Genomic DNA, 17,793 nt, shown 5'->3' with positions numbered 1-17,793 from the left:
GCAAAGCTAATCTCACATAAGGGATGAGCATAATTTATCCAAATCTCTTTTTGAAACACTGAAACATTTACAATTAGTCTGACATTTGTTACATCTTAACTCAATTTAGCTATTGGAATTCTGTTGTATGTATTTTTTACAAACCTTTGTTATTTGAAATAACTGTAATTTCTGCCTACTGCAGTTTACTCATCCGTATTAGGAAGGTCTTTTCTATAGCAGATAGGATGTGTTATCCCCTAGAACATGCGCTGAACTATGACAGGTATTAGTGGGAGTTCTGCCCCCCCATGGCTGGGGGCGCCGGGCCCGCCTCTGAGCCGCGCTCCCTCACGGAGCCGAGATCCGCTCCCGCTGCCTGAGGTCCCGGGCCGCTGCTCTGAGGGCGCCGATCGCGGCGCGCGGGCGAAGGGCCGTTGGGCAAGGGGGGCCGTTGGGCGCGCGGACGAGGGGCCGTTGGGCGAGGGGGGCCGTTGGGCGAGGGGCCGCTCGGCGGCCGTCCGGCGTCCAATCAGCGGCCGTCCGGCGTCCAATCAGCGGCCGTCGGGTGCCCGGGCAGCGGCGGCTGGACGCGCAGGGCTGTCGCACGGCCCCGAGGGGCAGGGGGAGCAGGGCGCGCAGGCGGGGGAGGCCGAGGCCGAGGCCGAGGGCAGCGAGCCGAGGAGCCCGGCGCAGGACGGCGTGGGGGCCGGGTAAGGGGAGAGAGGCGGCCGCGGGGCGGGGCACGTGGGAGTGCCGGCCGAGGAGAAAGGCAGTCCTGTAACGCTCAGGCGGAGGAGAGTGAAGGGTGTTAACGGGGCTGGGAGGGTAACGGGTCTCGGGGCGAGCGGCTGGCACCGCCGTGCAGTGACCCCGTTCATCTGTAACTCCTCTCCCCTTGCAGGCTGTTGCTTGCAGTTACCGTCCTGGCGTCAAGAGGCAAACCCCCCAGTGTAGCCTTGTTGTGGGCTGCTGGCTTCTCCTGAAGCTCGGGAGGGAACAGAGGGGACGTCCTTGCCTTTCATGTTTCGTCAGCCCGACAGCATTTTGGCTTTGATTCCATCTTGCTCCTACCTGTTCCTGGACAGTGACGGGGAGGAGAAGAGGCACTATCCCACCATGTCCCGTTACAGCCTCCATAATCTCCTGGACTGGCTGTACGGGGGGGTGGAGCCCAGCTTTGCTGGCAATGGAGGGCCAGAATGCGCTGCCTTTCTCTCCGGGCAGCAGCGTCTGCTGGAGAGCTTGGTCTTCCTCAGTGTGGGTTTTGTGGAGATCCTTCTGTCCCTGTGGAAGCTGAGGCAGCTGCACTGCAGGGAGCTGGAGGGTCATCTGCTACAGCAGCCCCAGGCTAAGCAGGAGAGCTTGGGCAAAAATCTGCTACTGGTGGCTCTCTGTCTCATCTTTGGGCTGGAGGTGGGGTTCAAGTTTGCTACCAAGACTGTCATTTACCTACTGAGTCCATGTCATGTGGTCACTATGATGGAGGTAAGGCCCATGTGTGGTTACCAGGAAGTTTGCTTTAGCTTTATACTTGCAAGGCAGTATTTTTATATAGTCAGTTGTGGACCAAAAGTGCATAACAAGGGTACAAATGTCAAGAATTGATATAAATTTTTAATAATGATTTAGTTTTTAATTGGCCAAACTGAAATCGATGAAGAAGCAAACGTCAAATGAAAATACTAATGTCAAACTTCCTGCTTGGAAAGGCAAAAGATTAGTTACCTTTACCTGATCATTGCTTCAAGAATAGAAAATGCTGTTTCCAGTGACAGTAGTGGTAAAATTTGCACCAAATTTAATGAAAGCAAGGCTGTTGCTAACAGGCTGATGTAGTTCACTGGTAACGTTTTCAGGTAAGTTTTTTTTCAGGGATGTGAATGTGTTTTGTGAAGTTGTTGAAGAAATGAATTACTCCTCGTGCAGAAAATTTTGATACTGGCTTTCTAATTTTAAAAGCTGAATGGTAAGGAGGCCAGTCTTACCTCTGTCACATTTATCTGTGGGATGAAATAAGTGGTCTGGCTGAATACCTGTGGGTACACTGTGTAACTTAATGACTTGTGTCTAGCTTGCAGATGCACTTTAATATAGAGTTTGTGTAGCGGTTGGAATACTGGAAATGTTCATAAACAATTATTGAACTGTGATATCTAAACCTTATGAGCTCTATTTTCCAATGGTCCTGTACATGTACCTAGAAGTCACCTTCACTGAGAATGTAATTATTTTTGACATCTCCCAAACTCCTTTATAATTTTGTTTAATTTCTCTAATGCTCTAGCCTCAACACTGGACAATTTACAAAATTTAAGCTCAAGAATTAATAAAAGAATGTCAAAAAGACTTTCATAAAAGCTGCCATGATAAAAATATCTGTCTAATAGCAATAACAAATAAAAATCAAACCAATGTAGTTCTTACTCTCAGTCTCCCTTTGCAGAAGGCAAAGGATCAGGGGCAACTGATCTAGGCTGTATCAGATCAAGCCAGTTCTTACTTTCACTCCTGGAGAGCATTTTCTGAAAAAGGAATGGTAACATTGTTTTCTTGTAGTACCAGAGGTCTAAGGGAGATGGGTATCCATTTAAGAGGGGAAAACCAAGCTCTTTACAGAAATATGCAAGACATTTATAGCAATTAACTTGCTGTTCCAGAACTTAATTAGTAGGGTATGTAAATTGCTTAGCAGTGATGCAACGTTAGCTCATAGGACTATAGGACGCTTGCTGCCCATAAAGTAGTAACAATAGCTGTGCAATCAATTAGTCAATATTGGTAATGAAATGGAAAACATAAGTTAGGCAAGAGCTGTAGAAATATTTGAGAAATGAAAAGAAATGGAATGTGGCCATATTATTTTAACTCTTAATATTTACTGGAAGATTTTCCGATTAATTCTCTGGATTAGAAGGTAAGGTTAGATTACTGTTATGACAGATAAGTTTAGTTCCCCTGATATGGTATTATGATATTATGTTACAATAGTAATGTGATATTTATTATAGGTGTTCAGAAAAAGCTGGTATTTATGCATAAATCAGGGAGCTACTATTATTTAGCTCATTTATTAATGGTCTCCTCCGGGAAGACAGAGATTTACCTTTTGTAGCGAGGCATGGGCAACTCTTTTTAAATAATCTCTTTCAGACCACAGTTGCAAACCAGTTGTGGAGCATGTTTAAATCTATGCTAATAACTAATTGGAAATTAGTTATTATACAGCAGTTTATTCTGTGAAATTCAGAAGATGGTATGTCAGCAAAATGCAGAAGTTACGCCTCTTCATCTTTAAACAGCTGCCTTAGGTATAGGCAGGCCCATGTTTAATGTCGAGGATGAAAACAGTTGCAAAACAACAGCGTTCAACAGAGAAAACAAGTTAGATAACAAGACTGATGTCTTCCATCAGCAAGAAAAAATATATACGGTTGGAATCTTGTGAGTTTTGTTCTTCTGCTCTGAGTTTGCTCAAGGCAGCAGGTTGGCAATGAGATATATGAAAATACAATGTTACCATTTTCTTCTGTTCTTACAATTGTTTGTACATAATCCTGCTGCTGGGCCTAAACAATAGGATGAACAGTGGTAGAAGGTGAAGAGATGAAACGTGCTGCAACATTTGAGGTCACTGAAAGGGAAGCCAACAGTAGCTGTTGGTAAAGGTCTCTTCTTGCACTCGATTTCTATTTTCCTTTTCTAAGCTGAGACTATTTCATCTCAGAGCAACAAAGGCTCTGGGCTGTAAGCCAGAAATATTTGGAACTGGAAACTGCCCTCCAGTTTTGTCTGCATAAAAGCAAAAGTCCTGCTTTTGAATGACCTAAAAGTGAAATGAACTAACAAAATAAAATGAGACTTAAACCTTGCGGTGTATTTGAGTAGACAAAACTGCATAATATAATGGTTACTGAGTTGTGCAAATAAATGTGTTTTGTTCAGGTGTCTAATTTCTGCATATCACTTACGCCAACCAGTGTTCAAATCAAATCTCCTTCATAAGCAGGAAGAACTAGTTTAGATGTGTCATCAGAAGGCTAAAGTGTTGGTCAAACGAACATACTCGTTTAAACTACCAAAACAGTTCTCTTGGTTAATCAGATTCAGAGAGCTTGTTGCCATCCTGTCAGCTAGTTGAATCATCTAGAAATAATACAGTTTATTTCCACACCTGGACTTAGTTTAGGTTTCTTGCTTAACTTTTGGAGGAAGAATGACAATGTTGTTTTTTCACCTGTGATGTAAGTGCAGCATCATTTAAAAAAGGGTGGGGGGAACCGAAACTATTTGTTTCTTGATAAGCTGCTTTTTTTTTTTTTTTTTTTTTTGGATAAAGGTAGAATGGGAATTTTTGTAGTATCTTTGACAGCTATCCCACGGGGATGGAGGTGTATTTGTGCAGTGCAGTTATTTAGTTGGTGTGGTGTAGCAGGAGAAATGGCCTCTATAGAAAGTAAGAATTCTGTTATAGCTTGACTTTTTTTTTTTTTTTTTAAGTTCTTTCTCTACGTGGAGTGCTCTTACTGAAGATGATTTGAATACCTCTTAAAGAAAAAAAAAAAGAGAAAAACAGTTATTAAGACTGAGTATGTGATTGGACCAATGATACTGCTGTAAACCTGGCATGAAAGGGTATGCTAAAGGGGACACATTTTAAGACCAGTAGTGTATTGCAATCCTGTTTTTCCTTGTATAGCAGGAAAAGATTTACCATATGTATAGAACATACCTTTGGCTGGAATAGACTGTCCTAAATGCAAAATTTATGTCCTTAAGAAAATGCTTTTTAGGAAATAGTCACACATTGCTGGATGGTTCTATCAAACAATGATCTTTTTAGGCAAAGGGAACTAAATTAAAGGGAAAGTGGGGGGGGGGAAGACAAGGGGAAGAAATGTCTAAAATATAGGGGAGTTGAGTTTCACGCAGTGATCTTGATCTTAGAGCTGAACTTTGTATAATTAAAATCACTGCTAAGTACATCTGTAATTTGATAAATAATAAATCCTATGTTCACTATTTCCAGTTTTAGCTTCTTTAGAGACCTGGAGCCTTCCTGTCCTCTGTAAGAGGCTACTGTGTTTTTTAGAAACAATGGGCTGTTTTTAGAACGTACGTAATAAATATAGCTTGACTGAGTCTGCATCATTTGGGAATCTGTCCCAGCGTATAATTCATTAATTCTCTCTCTCTCCCTCCCCCTCCCCCTTCCTCCCCTCCCCCCCCCCCCCCAATTTTTTAAACATTGGAAAAAATCTGATTAGGTGGTCAAATGTGATTTTTAGGTGTGATTGTAAATTTAATTTTCATACACTGCTCCTAAATATCTTTTAATATTTGGAAGAGTCCAGTGTGTGTGTTTTTTATATTCTCTCTCTTCAAAACCTTGAATTAAAAATCTAGGGTCATTTGTAGCCTGTTGTTTGATAGTGGGTATGAAGAACGTTTGATTACATAAATTCAGTAAATATTTATAGAAATGACACTAAATAATGGCAACAACTGTATTGGGTAATGTGAGCAATAGCCTGCATGTAAAAGTTTAATGAGTTATGCAATTTTTAAAGGGCAGCAGTATTCTAAAGCAAAGCTATTTTTTACAGAGTTTCATTCACTGCTGCATGTATTATGATTCTTGGGGAAGATATAGAGCAGTGAAGGCAAAATTTCCTATGACAATGTAAGCTCTCCAAAATGTAAGGAGATATATATGAGCATATATATGGAGCATAGTATACCTTACAGCTTATTCCCAAATCAGTACATTTAGCAGCTGTGTGAGCCTGTTGTAGCAAGGTCAACAATCCTTTCAGTGGTCTGAAATATTATCTGGTAGACATGAAATCCTTCATTTAAACTTAAGTGGAAGATGTGCATAATCGCAGCTCATAAACATCAGATGATGAAGCATGCTGCTTGTCTTCAGCATAAAACAAGTCTTTCTTTCTCTAACTGCAAATTAACTTGCAATACTTCCTCTTAAAGCTGATTCCTGGAAAGGAAAATCATCATAGTGTGTGGTGAAAAAGGGCAGATAGAGAACAACTGAAGCACCGAGAGCACCAGTATTTCTTGGCGGCAAGGCTTATTTCTTGCCAAAGGGTGTATTTCACTGCTAGAAGGATGGCAGTAGTTCAAGGGGCACAGGTATGTTGTGTCATGTCATGTCATGTGGTAAGGGTTTGTATTTATTCAGATTGACAAGTAATTAGTGCCAAGTGAATTTAGTTGTTTATACTTTAATACTTTGGTAGTTAGTGAAATGCCAACTTAAATTACCAGGAATATGGTGCTATATGCCTTGGGGTTTTTTTGGATTATGTCACTGTTCCGGTTTCTTTGGCTAACATGATGTTCTATAATAAAAACAACTATTACATATGTATCATCCTGATGTTTTTAAAGATTGCCTCTTGCTCCAGAAGTACTTAGTATGGTACATGGTGTTAATTTTTTAACATAATCAAAAATCATCTCCAAATACCTTATTAGTGAGACTGAGAAGAACAGTACGAATCTCTGGGTAATCACAGGGTAATCTCTGGGTAATCCTGCAGCTTGGAAAAATAGAAACTTATTGCATTCTAGCTTCTCTATCAAGCCAAAAACTTAAATTCTCTTAATTCTCTCAGCTAAACCCTCTTAATTCTATCAGCTTCTGATGTTATATATAAAGCAGGAGTATTCTTGATTGAGCTCATTAATAAAGCGTTTTTATGCAAAAGAAGGACTAACCTATAACTCTGAAGTCCAGGGAAATAAATGTAATAAGCCAATCACTGAAGATGTAGTGGTTAGTGATTATCTCCAAAATATAATTCTCTTTGCCAATATGGAAAACAAATTATGGATTTTTGACTAGAAAACGTTGGTGGGACTGCAGGTGACTCGTATTTTACTCGGATATAGGGCTCTGCAGCGAGTGCTCAGAAAACTGGGAGAAAAACATTTCTGTTCTTCAGTACTTTGTCCACCTGAAGAAATTACAGAAGGTATAGATAGATGCAGTATTGTGAAAGGACTGAGAGTAGTTGAAACTCAGCTTTGTGGACAAACTGCAAAGGCAAGTATGGATGGTATGTGTTTTAAGGTATGATGTACATGACCATTAAAAGACTAAAAATTTTTAGAGAACAAATCTAGGAAAAAAAAGCCTTTTCCATACGGTATTGTAGCAGCTATGAGGTAGAAGATAAGTCATGTATCAAGCTAAGTTTATAGTTGTTTGCATAATTCTTCCTTCATAACAGAACTTAATTCAGTTTGGACTGATCCCTTATACGTATGGTAATTGTGAATGTCGGTGACTGTACTTTTCCTGAGAATTAATTGAAATCCTATGATCTAAGATAGTTGCTCTCTGGGTAAAAAATTAAAAATAATTTTATACAGTCATCTTCTAAGTTGTGCTCAAGAAAAAAAATCAGTGTGCTTAAGACTCGTTTTATTATCATAATTATCCTGACATACTCAAAAGGTACTATTTTGAAACTTACTTTTCAAATCCTACTAGAATAACATCAGCTGTTTTTATTTCATCTTTTAAATTAGCTCTGTAAACTCCAAAAAACAGTGTAGACTGGTTTCTTTCATATCTATATTTTGTGTTTGATGGCACTCTTTAATGGAAACCTTTTTCATGTGCAATGCCATTTTGACCTTTTTTTATTATTATTATTTTAGGCTTTGGGAGGCACTTACAAGGTGTCTCTGCCCTGCCTGGACATCAGTTTGGACAAAAGCTATGGGAAGTTAATTATCTGAAAGTTGATCTTGCAGTCTATCAAATTTGGTTGCCATTGGCCAACAGGATCAAAAGGTAGTAAAGGCAGAATGCTTGTATCTGTACAGGCGATGAACATAAAATCCTATTTTTAGGAGGGAAAAAAAGAGTCTAAATGAAATTGAATAAAGTCAAAGAACTTTTTGTAAAACAAAGTCTAGAAGAGGTAGCCCAATAAAACAAGGAAAATATAAGATTATGCAGAGTCTTCAATAAAACTACGAATAAACTCCCAAATAACCTTCATCTTCCCAAATCATTGTCCACTATCTGCATATCTTTGCCAAAACTTCTATTGAGGCTGAAGATGCAATCATCCCCCTGTATTGGCCAGGAAAGAAAAGCTAGAAACATTCAGTATACCATTCAGGTTTTAATCTACAGAATAGCCCACAAGAAAGTTAATTTTAATGTTTGTAACAATGTATGATTTTTTTTCCCCCCTAAAATATCAATAATTTACTTTTTTGTGATATTAGGCGACATTATTTTGCTTTTAGAACAGAGGAACAGAAAGGTTGAAACTGAAGTGTCCATTATTGGGGGCAGGGGGAAATAAAGGAGGAGAGAGGCAGATTATATGATCAAGTTACTGAAGACTTGAGTTTTAACGCCTCGATGAATTAAGGTCTTTTAATTCTACAATTGTCTTCATTTTAGCATTTTATTTTTTTCAGCTTCCCTGATCTTTTAACATTGTTTCCTTAATGTCTTCATGCTTTGTTGCTGTGGCAGATTCCCTGAAAAGCAGTTTAGTTTTTTGGAGGGAATATTAGTAAATTTATCCTTGTAACATGTCAAATATGAAAGAGCTGCATATCTTAGGAAATGGTATATAAACAAGGTTTTTTTCAGAATGTGCTTTTTTTGTCTACTGAAGGAATAAATGTATATGGTCCTTAAACTGTTTCATCAGCACAACTGAGGGATTGGTGAACTGTGACAATAAAAAGGTATTAGTGACTTGAGGCAGAGTAGAGCAAGAATATGCTAAAATGGTTTTGCTTCTGTAGGAAGCTGTGATATGAAACTTCATGCTTTGCATATGTAACAAAAGTGAATAGATATGAATATGCATATGAAAATCTTATTGGGAACATGTGAGCTTTCACGGAATCATTGACAGATGTAAATGCAAGTTAAACCTGTAGTATTTTATTAGGAAGTTGGAGACTTGAATATTATTTTTCTAGTCAGCATTTTTTTTCTTCTCCCCCAGATTAGTTTCTTATTGTCACCTTTTGCTAACAGCATTAAGCTAGGAGTGGGGAAGGAAGTAACCCACTACTAGTGAAGGCCTAGTGCAGATGGTGATTAGAGGAAAAGGAAGAAAAATAGCCTCAGTGCACTTTTTTTCCCTCTGAACTATACCTAAGATGTCATTACTAATGCTGCTGTGATACACATAGGAAGACCTGAGTCCTATGTTAATAATTAATCCTAAAATACGAGAAGTCTAGAAAATCTTTCACCTAGGACTATATAATGGAAGAAACGGAGTACAGGTTCTTCTGATAAACAAGCTAAGCCTATGTAAGGGGAGACTAACCTAGAATGTCCCAATGAATATATATATATTTACAAGACATTACTTAGTCTTTAGAGTAGAAGATGGAAATTGTTCAGCTTGCTACACCTCTCTCATCCCCAGGTTGAAACTGGGAGGTTGGAAGGAGGGGCAGGCAGCTTCAGATGTTCCCAGAGTCTGTTTTGTGTAACACAGGAACCACTTTTTACTGTAGTGTTATGTAATGCTTTGCCAGCAATGTTGCTTTGAATTGTGAGTACTCTTAACAATAGATTAACAGTTCCACAGGACAAATTAATTAATCCCTGAATCCATCTGACAGCTGCAGAAAGGCAACTGTGCTTCTTATGCTGAGAGGTTAAGTACGTTTTAATTGTTGCTGTATAGCAAGGAGAATGTAACAATCTCTTAGTGTCCGTTCTCTTTTCAGATTTGGCATTCTAAAAGATCTTAACCTTATCTCCTGATTTGTCAAACTGTATTTATGAGTTTTAAAGAGTTGCTTTTTAGTAGGCACACAGATGGCTTCTAAATGATATGGCTGCTTTGTGCTGAATTGATAATTAATAAAAATGATCAACATCTAATTTACAGCCTTGATTCGGTATCGAGGTTTATGGTGGAGTTATTAAAGCATATTACTTTCTGATAAGAAATAATAGGTTGATTGTTTTGAACTTATTTTAAAAATGAATTCTAGACTTAACAAAATCTTCTTCACCTTTTAAATTATCCAGCTGCTTGAATGTTCCTTGCCTTATGTTTTATCATTGTAGGGGGGAAATGGATATTTTTCACGTTTACAGTGAAAGCCAATGTACTGTAACCTTTTAAACATACCTTTTAATCTCTTTTGCTCTAGAGGGTACTTTGATACACCTAAGAAAGAGTAAAGGCTTTTATTTAGGTAGAGATTGAGCAGAGGGTTACCCTCCTCCTCCCCTCCCCCCTTTTTTCTCTTTTTCTTTAATTCATTCCAGAATTTGGTCATGGATTTTTCATATTGCTCTGAATGTTGCAAGTAGCAATTAAAAGCTAACCTCTTCATTTCAAAATAGTGTATTAAAACAATCAATTTATGACCTGGTTAATTGAGCATGACTGGAGTGTTTGAAAAGAAAGATACATTTCCAGTCTGCTGCGGCTGCAACCAGGCACTAAATCAAACAGATGGCTCACAGAGACAGGCAAGCTGCTGTTATTAAAGGTAAATGAAATCTTCTGTGCTGCATTTATGAGACATGAGAGTTTTACCTGTAGCATGCTCAGGCAACTTTTGCCAGAAACAACTTTCCTTGGACTTCTGTAAACATTCCTATCTATGTGATGGGTGCTACTTTGTCTGAAGCTTAATCTGGAATAGTTAGTTGCGTGACTTGTTCTTTCCTTCCCCTTCTGCCTTTTTGATCATCTTCTTTTGCCGTTAGTTTATTTCTGATCAAGCAAAATCATCTTTCTGCATATCTGTCTCTCAGTAGGACAAAGATTAGTAGAAGACAAGTGTTTCATGACAAGTTTTGACTATACTCTCTCCCTCAATTCACCAACTCAAAAATAATGTCATTAAAATACTTCTAAAGGGAGCTTTAGGTGTAATATTTTGAAGAGTGTTGGAATATTTTGGAATCCAAAACTGGAGAGGCAGCCAAGTAATAGAAAAAACCCCAGCTCTCCTTACTCATAGTGCACATGGAGTGGCACAGTAACATTAAATAAATTGGAAGGTATCCAGGCCTAGATATTTGAAAAGATATTTTACTTCAGTTCAGATACATTATTGCTATTATACTCTTTAGTTGCATCCTTTTCAAATGAAAGATTGTGCTTCCCTTTTGAGAACAGCTCTTGGGATTTTTAGTAGTCTTGCTTTCTGAAATGCTGATTAGTCAAACTAGTGGTGGAATGTGGCTTTATCAAATGTCAAAGAAGCGAGGAACCATTAGACAAACAGACAAATGGGAAAATTTGTGGCTGACATGAGAAATGATTTTTGAAATGGCAGTGTTCTCATAAACCTTTTGGAGCTTGTAAAACAAATATATACCTTCTCATCAGTATCTGAGAATTCTTCTAGACTTGACTCCAGCATGTATCATAGCCTTTCATTTTAGAGATTTAATCAGCTGTTTTTAGGATCTCAATTGTAGGCTAGTCATGCCTTATAATGGCAAGATGGGGAAAATGCTAGCAATCTTCCTAACGTAGTAAATTTTAGCTACTATAGGTAGTAGCCTGGTAACATATCAGGACATTTACATCTTGAAGTTTGAGTTTCTCTCAACATCTGAGCATGTTGGATTTGTAATAATGCCATTTAGGAAAATCTGCTTGCATCAGGGACTTTTTTTTTCCCCCCCTCCACCAAAAGTGATTGATAGCAAATGTACTTAAGAGGCACTGCTGGATTAAAAAAACAAACAACCCTCCCCCTCACCCAATCCCTTTCCTTTCTTACCATGTCCAATCTAGCAATACAGTTAAATGGAAAATGGAAAACTCCATGTGTCTGACTGTGTTCTTTACCTCTTTCCAACTCATACTGGTGCACATGCACATTGCTGAAGTCTAGATTTGCAAATTGTGAAAGACTGTTTAAATAAAATTATTTCCATATGAACTGGAAAAATCAAATAATGGAAACCTCGAATATCTCAAAACTGATCTGGTAATTGCAGCGTAAGTAATGCTTTAAAGTGCAAGAAGTGAAAATACTATTAGGGGTTACCATAGTGCATGCAGATTAGAAAATTAATTTGTCTTAAGTGAGCTGTCAGGTTAATGTTAACATAGTTCATTGTGGTTTCATAAAGTTGCAGTCTTTTGTGAATTTTAGGTGTTTGTTCCAACATTAAATTTGTTCACACTTTGGAGATGTGGGTGCATTTTAATATTTTTGCCATTAGGAAAACTGATATAATCAATAAAAGCCCCCAAACTTGCTGCAAAATACCACTTTATTTCAGTGGATATCTAGCCTTTTTTCCATGCATGTTATTTTTGACTTTTACCTAGAGACATTACTGCAATGTCAAGGAGTAATTTTTTTGTAAATTCTGACTTCTAAAAATGCATTTATAAAAAAAAAAAAAAAGAATTACCTGTTTTCCCCAGTTCCTTATTCCCTCTGAGTGGTTATGCTTGCTTCCGGTGATTAAAAGGGAAGGAGCTTAACAGGAATTTGTGGAGGGCAAATGTAATACTTTGTGATATCTACGTATTGCTATCTTCTCGATCCTGCCAGGAAATTAAAGGTAGGGAAGGCATACTTTGCAGAATATTCCTTTTGGACTAGCTGACAAATGAAGAGTTGGCATACATTACCATAGGAATAGTGAAGACTGCCTTTTCTCTCTCTGTGTTTTTTGCATGGGAGGAGAGGACTGATACACAAGGGAGAGAAATGTTCCATTGACCTCACTTAACAGTGGTGTGAATCCTAATAGACTTTGCTGTGCTCACTTCTTAGAGAGAACAGTGCGTCTAAGTCCAAAGGAAGAAACATTTTGCTCTAGGTCATAATGTTTCTATCTTTTGATCCCTGTGCAGCTCTGTAGTCTCTCACATGATCCTGTCTGTCACTACAGAAGTTCTCCTCGATAAATTCATGCAATATTACCTTGATAAGGTCTTCAGAATAGTCCTTTTACATACAGGCTCTACTACCTACCACAGTAATGCAGATGACTAATAAATTAGATTTAAGAAAATAATGATCGCTGCTGTTTAAGGAGCTCAGACATGATATTTCTTGGAAACTCCATCAAATACTGAATGATTGGATCACATACATGTTCACTCTATACAATTTTTAAGCATATTAATGCAGGGGGGGAAATATCCTTTTCCTTCTTTGCAGTCTGTCCCAGAGCTGCAGATATCACTTGGAGCTTTCTCTTCTTTCTCAGTGCATGGTTCAAGAAATGCATTATGGAACAGGCTGATTCTCAACCCAGTCCTGGGTTGGTTCAATGCAACCATGAGTTTAGTCTCTTTCAGGTCTCCTCTCAGTAGACGAATAGCTAAGCAGTGCAATCCTCTCCCTTACAGTCTCCAACTTCTAACAGCCCTGGTGACCCATCATGTGTTCTGGTGTGACCTTTGTATTTGGGCTTGTGCAGAGGGAGTGCTGCTCATGCAGTTCTTCGTGCCAGAAATATTTCCCATGGGGATGGACGGTACTTATGGTCTTGCAGAGCAACTAGGAATTTGACTGACTTTCTGACTTCTGTTTTCTTCTGGGTCCTCAGGCTTGAAGTGAAGTTCTGTTTGCAGATTTACCAGTGTTTTGAATTTCTTTGTAGTTTATTACTTGAAAAGAATCTCAGAATCTCCTGGTCCTGTGCTGGTGAAAGATTGAAATGCTGCTTTCTGTCTCTCAAGCATCCTGACTCACAGTGCTGTGCCCACGTAAGGAAACGCACAGATAACAAGTCCTAAGACCACCCATGATTTTGTATCCTCTCTTTCTCTCGCTCCCCTCAGCCCAAAATCTTTTTCAGGTCGAAGATGCTTGATGTGTTAAATTGATCCATGTATGGAAGCTATTCAATACATTTTGATCATTCTTGTTGACTTCTGTAACCCTTTCCCAAATCTGCTGTCTTTTGGGTGGGTGGTGTGTGTGTAAAAGTGAGAGGGAAGGGAATGACCAAAACTGTGCCCAGAATTCAGCAGGTCAGACAATGAATATTTTATAGCTTATTTTTCCTCTCTCAAATGTTACTTTGTACATTTTGGGCTTCCAGTTAATTCTTTTGTCCTTCTTTTCCTTTGTAACACGTGAAAATATAATGGGTAAAATGAGGAGGGATATTGCGGTTGTTTCTTAGCTTTTTTCTAAATTGAAAGTTTAGCTGTTCTGCCTTGAATGTACGCAATGATGATCAGATAAAAACGTGTGTGGAAGAGCCTCCTTCAGTGTACTTTAAAATATATGTTGTCTCGTGTCTGCAACGTGCCAGCTAGGATGGGGGCTATTATCTCTGCTAGTCTGAGCAAGTAAAACCTTCAGAGTTTTACCAGGAACACAGAAGCTGGGTACTCTTCACAGCCATGTCACTAACTTTATATGATATTGTTCAGTTTATAAGACTTAGCTGTTTCCGAACTCAAGGCTAAGGACTGCGTTTCCAGTATGACAGTGAAATGTAATATTATTATGGAATGAGTATGTGAACACTCAGTACGTTAGAGCTTATGAGCGTGTCTGCTGTGAACTAGGTATTTTCAGGCTGCTAATTACTATGTGAGCTGAATGATGGTGCTCTCTAACATTTAAATCTACTCTGTGAAATAATCCTCTGTAAATCTGCTACAAAGGGTCTGTAAAACATTCCTTTTAAGAGGTTGTGAGGTTTATTTATCATGGAAAGTAGGTATTTAGAGAGAAAGTGCTTGATATTAAATTGCTAAAGCTGAAACATTTGAAGATCTGTTTCACTATCTTAAAGTTTTAACATAAACATGCCAGTTAAATTCCCTGCTATCCTTCCCAAAAATGAAAGACAAACACATTTTTCTGAAAGATCCCTCATAACAGAGGGACTTGCATGCTCAAAAATATTTAATATTTCTTTTGCCATCACAAATCCGGAAACTGTGTTTGTTGCTGTAGAGCTGACCTGAAAATGAGCAGCTGTGAATCCTGTTCTCTTCTTTGCCTGTCTCTGAGGCAGTAAAGTATTTTGGATTAGGTTGATGAGTTCATCTCAATCTTTGTAACTATTATGACCATACTTTTTTAATACTTGCTACTGTTTCACCTCAATGGTGAGATTCAGCAGGTACATTAAGATTCAGCTGCTACATAGAGTTGTACCCTAGTTTTTCCTCTGCCGTTCAGTAGTTGGAACGCTCTGCAGTGTGTCAGAAAAGTGAATGACTGGTGTGATTAAGACACATTTCTCTGTGTACACAGAGAAAAGCATTTCAGTTTGTTTTTGTTTTTTTTTAAGATGTAGGAAATAAAAAGAAAAAAATGAAATCTGTACTGGAGGAATAGAATTTTCTTCATTTAAGTATGAACAGTACTTCAAATGAATGTAAGGAAATCATAAGATACCTGAATTTAAAGGTTCAAATGAACTAGTGGGACTCTAAATGCCGTCTCTCCTTCTGTTAACATATATCATGGAATGTTTAAAAAGTTGGACTTTTTGAATATATACTTTGAATATATACAAATAGCATGGGAAAAAACAGGTATTATAAGAGACCACAGAAGGGAAAATTTTATGGTCCACGACAGAAGGGATATAGTCCACAGTTGATGAAACTTTAATTGAGTTAGTAGACAGAGTCTGTTGCAAAAATATCAAATGACAGAATGATGAAATGTAATTAGTAAGTGTTGGACACTTTTCCCAGAAGCCATATGGGCCTTAATGTGTAAGGTGATACACAGACCTCACATAAGATTTTGTGGGTTTTTTGTTTTTTCCTTAGCAAAGAAAGCATCCACTAGCAGATTGTCATCATGCATCCATTGTGTTCACTTACTCTTTAACCTTCCTTGATGAGTAGAAATGGCTTGCTTTTTAAATACAAGACTTGAAAGAAACTCTGATTGGCTTTTAGGAGCATTCACTAAGCAAATGTCTTGAGGTTCTTTAAATTAATTGATGCCTTTTTCTTGCTGTGCCTCTATTAGAGTTCTGTATGACTAAGGAAAAAGATTTTTTTTCCTGTGAGTGTATGTGTACATTCTAAACTGTTATTGAGACTGACGGACTTGAATTAAAACATACAAGTAATTTGATTAGAGAAATAAATGGCTGTATATTAGGAACCTGCACTGGAAATAAAATATTTGAAATGTGCGCATCTATTCATATGGTAATAACAGGCCCTTTCAGGCACAAGGGCTGAATAGAATGATGCAGCCTTCAACCTTTCGATTGTTGCTATAGCAAGTACATTGCCTGCTAGTAATTAATTTGAACATCCATCAGTTACCTGGCCAGGTAGGCCCTGTAGCACTTCAAAGAAATAGGTTTGTTCAGTTTATCCAACTTGTCCCCAAAGTGGACATGTTCTTCAAATATTCTCACTTGGAGTGATTTAATGAGTTGACTAGTAGCTTGGCAGTGAAATAATCTATTGTGCACTTATTTTAGAAACAACAGAAAAAAGCATGATCCATTTTTTACTGAAATACTTTCTCTCAGAGAGCAGACCAAACTAGGAAGGAATTCTTCTGCCCCCCCCAACCCCCCATAGTGGACAATATTTTTTTAAAAAAAAGGGGGGGTAGGGGGTTAACACTGAACACTTGCACAGTTTTTTCTTTTTATCCAGAGTAAAACTTGCTGATATGAAGTGTTTTAAGTTGCTGTGAAAGTTAGATGGGAGATTGTTGCTAATCAACAATATTTTATTACATAAGGATTTAAACCAGGTCGTATTTATGGTAGGAGTTTGGCCTGCGAAGAGAAACAAATATATACTGCTCAAATTGCATTAGGCTACTTTTTGTTTTAGGAAATAGATAGCTAATTACTGGTGAAATTTAAACAGTACTTCAAAAATACTCTATGGAAATAAGGCAACAAATGTATTTAAAGATGACTGCTAAGGTTATCTATAGAACGGATACTGAGATATCCTCTGGTCATGGTAAGGTCCCTGCTGTGCTGAATACTAAGCATTTATGATGACAATACTCTCCTTTGCTTCAGCAGTGCCGGACCCAGTCTTGAAGATCTAATGTAAGATGGTTGTCTATAAAAGCCTCTTAGCACTTCCCAAAGTAAGGCTATAGAGGCTACAATAGTGAAATGATTGGTAATACAGTAATCTGCTTTACAAAAGCCCTGAGAGAGGGAGAGAGAGAGAGAGAGAGATCTATATATAAGTATATATATATTTAATAATGAGAGAATTTCAAATGGACTAGAACTTGATTTGCTTCTTAGGAACTGGCAGAAGCTGAATCCTAGATGCTGCTCATACTGCTTAAATCCTTGTATATGTAGGTAATGTGAGATCTTTTAATTTGTTCATGATTTTGAGTCTTTTCCAGCTCTGCTGTAAAACAGTTCTTCTAGTAGAAGTGATCTGTCACATACAGAACTGAGGAAGAAAGATACACAAAATAGAGTTTAAATAAGATCGTATCATTAATTTCTTTCTTTTTTTTTGCCTAATGTTTCAGATTTTTCTTCTTGACTGTCCTCCATGTCGGGTTGCAATGATTCTTTTCAGGTAATGCCCCATCCTTGCTGCATTTCTGTCTACTTGCATGGTGTGCTTAGAAGTTGATTGTGGCTTAAGTCATAAAATAGTAAGATACGCATCCAGCCCTTAGTTAGAAAGACATACTGGCTGGACTGAATGATGAGACCTTGAAAAGGGTCATGGCTTCAGCTGTGGGTGCTGAGTCCACTGACCCTTGTTTCTTTTGTACTGGTGGTGGTTTTGGTCTCACAGGCAACACCTATTCGCGCAGTAGTTGATGAGAGCACAGGTGTCCTTCTACAGAATAACCTATGGGCTTGTTAAA

At 38.3% G+C, this 17,793-nt stretch overlaps 1 long non-coding RNA gene across 1 annotated transcript; it reads left to right on the top strand.

Annotated features, from left to right (window-relative positions):
* Positions 1-295: 295 nt before the first annotated feature.
* LOC135326019 (uncharacterized) lies at positions 296-17,523 on the top strand. The gene is made up of 3 exons (XR_010386701.1): positions 296-363; positions 884-1,467; positions 17,446-17,523. It is a non-coding gene; the product is annotated as an uncharacterized LOC135326019 (long non-coding RNA).
* Positions 17,524-17,793: the final 270 nt, after the last annotated feature.

The sequence above is a fragment of the Dromaius novaehollandiae genome, unplaced genomic scaffold (genome assembly GCF_036370855.1).
Source record: "Dromaius novaehollandiae isolate bDroNov1 unplaced genomic scaffold, bDroNov1.hap1 HAP1_SCAFFOLD_124, whole genome shotgun sequence".
Taxonomy (NCBI): Eukaryota; Metazoa; Chordata; class Aves; order Casuariiformes; family Dromaiidae; genus Dromaius; species Dromaius novaehollandiae.
This window is presented reverse-complemented; position numbering and strand designations above follow the sequence as displayed.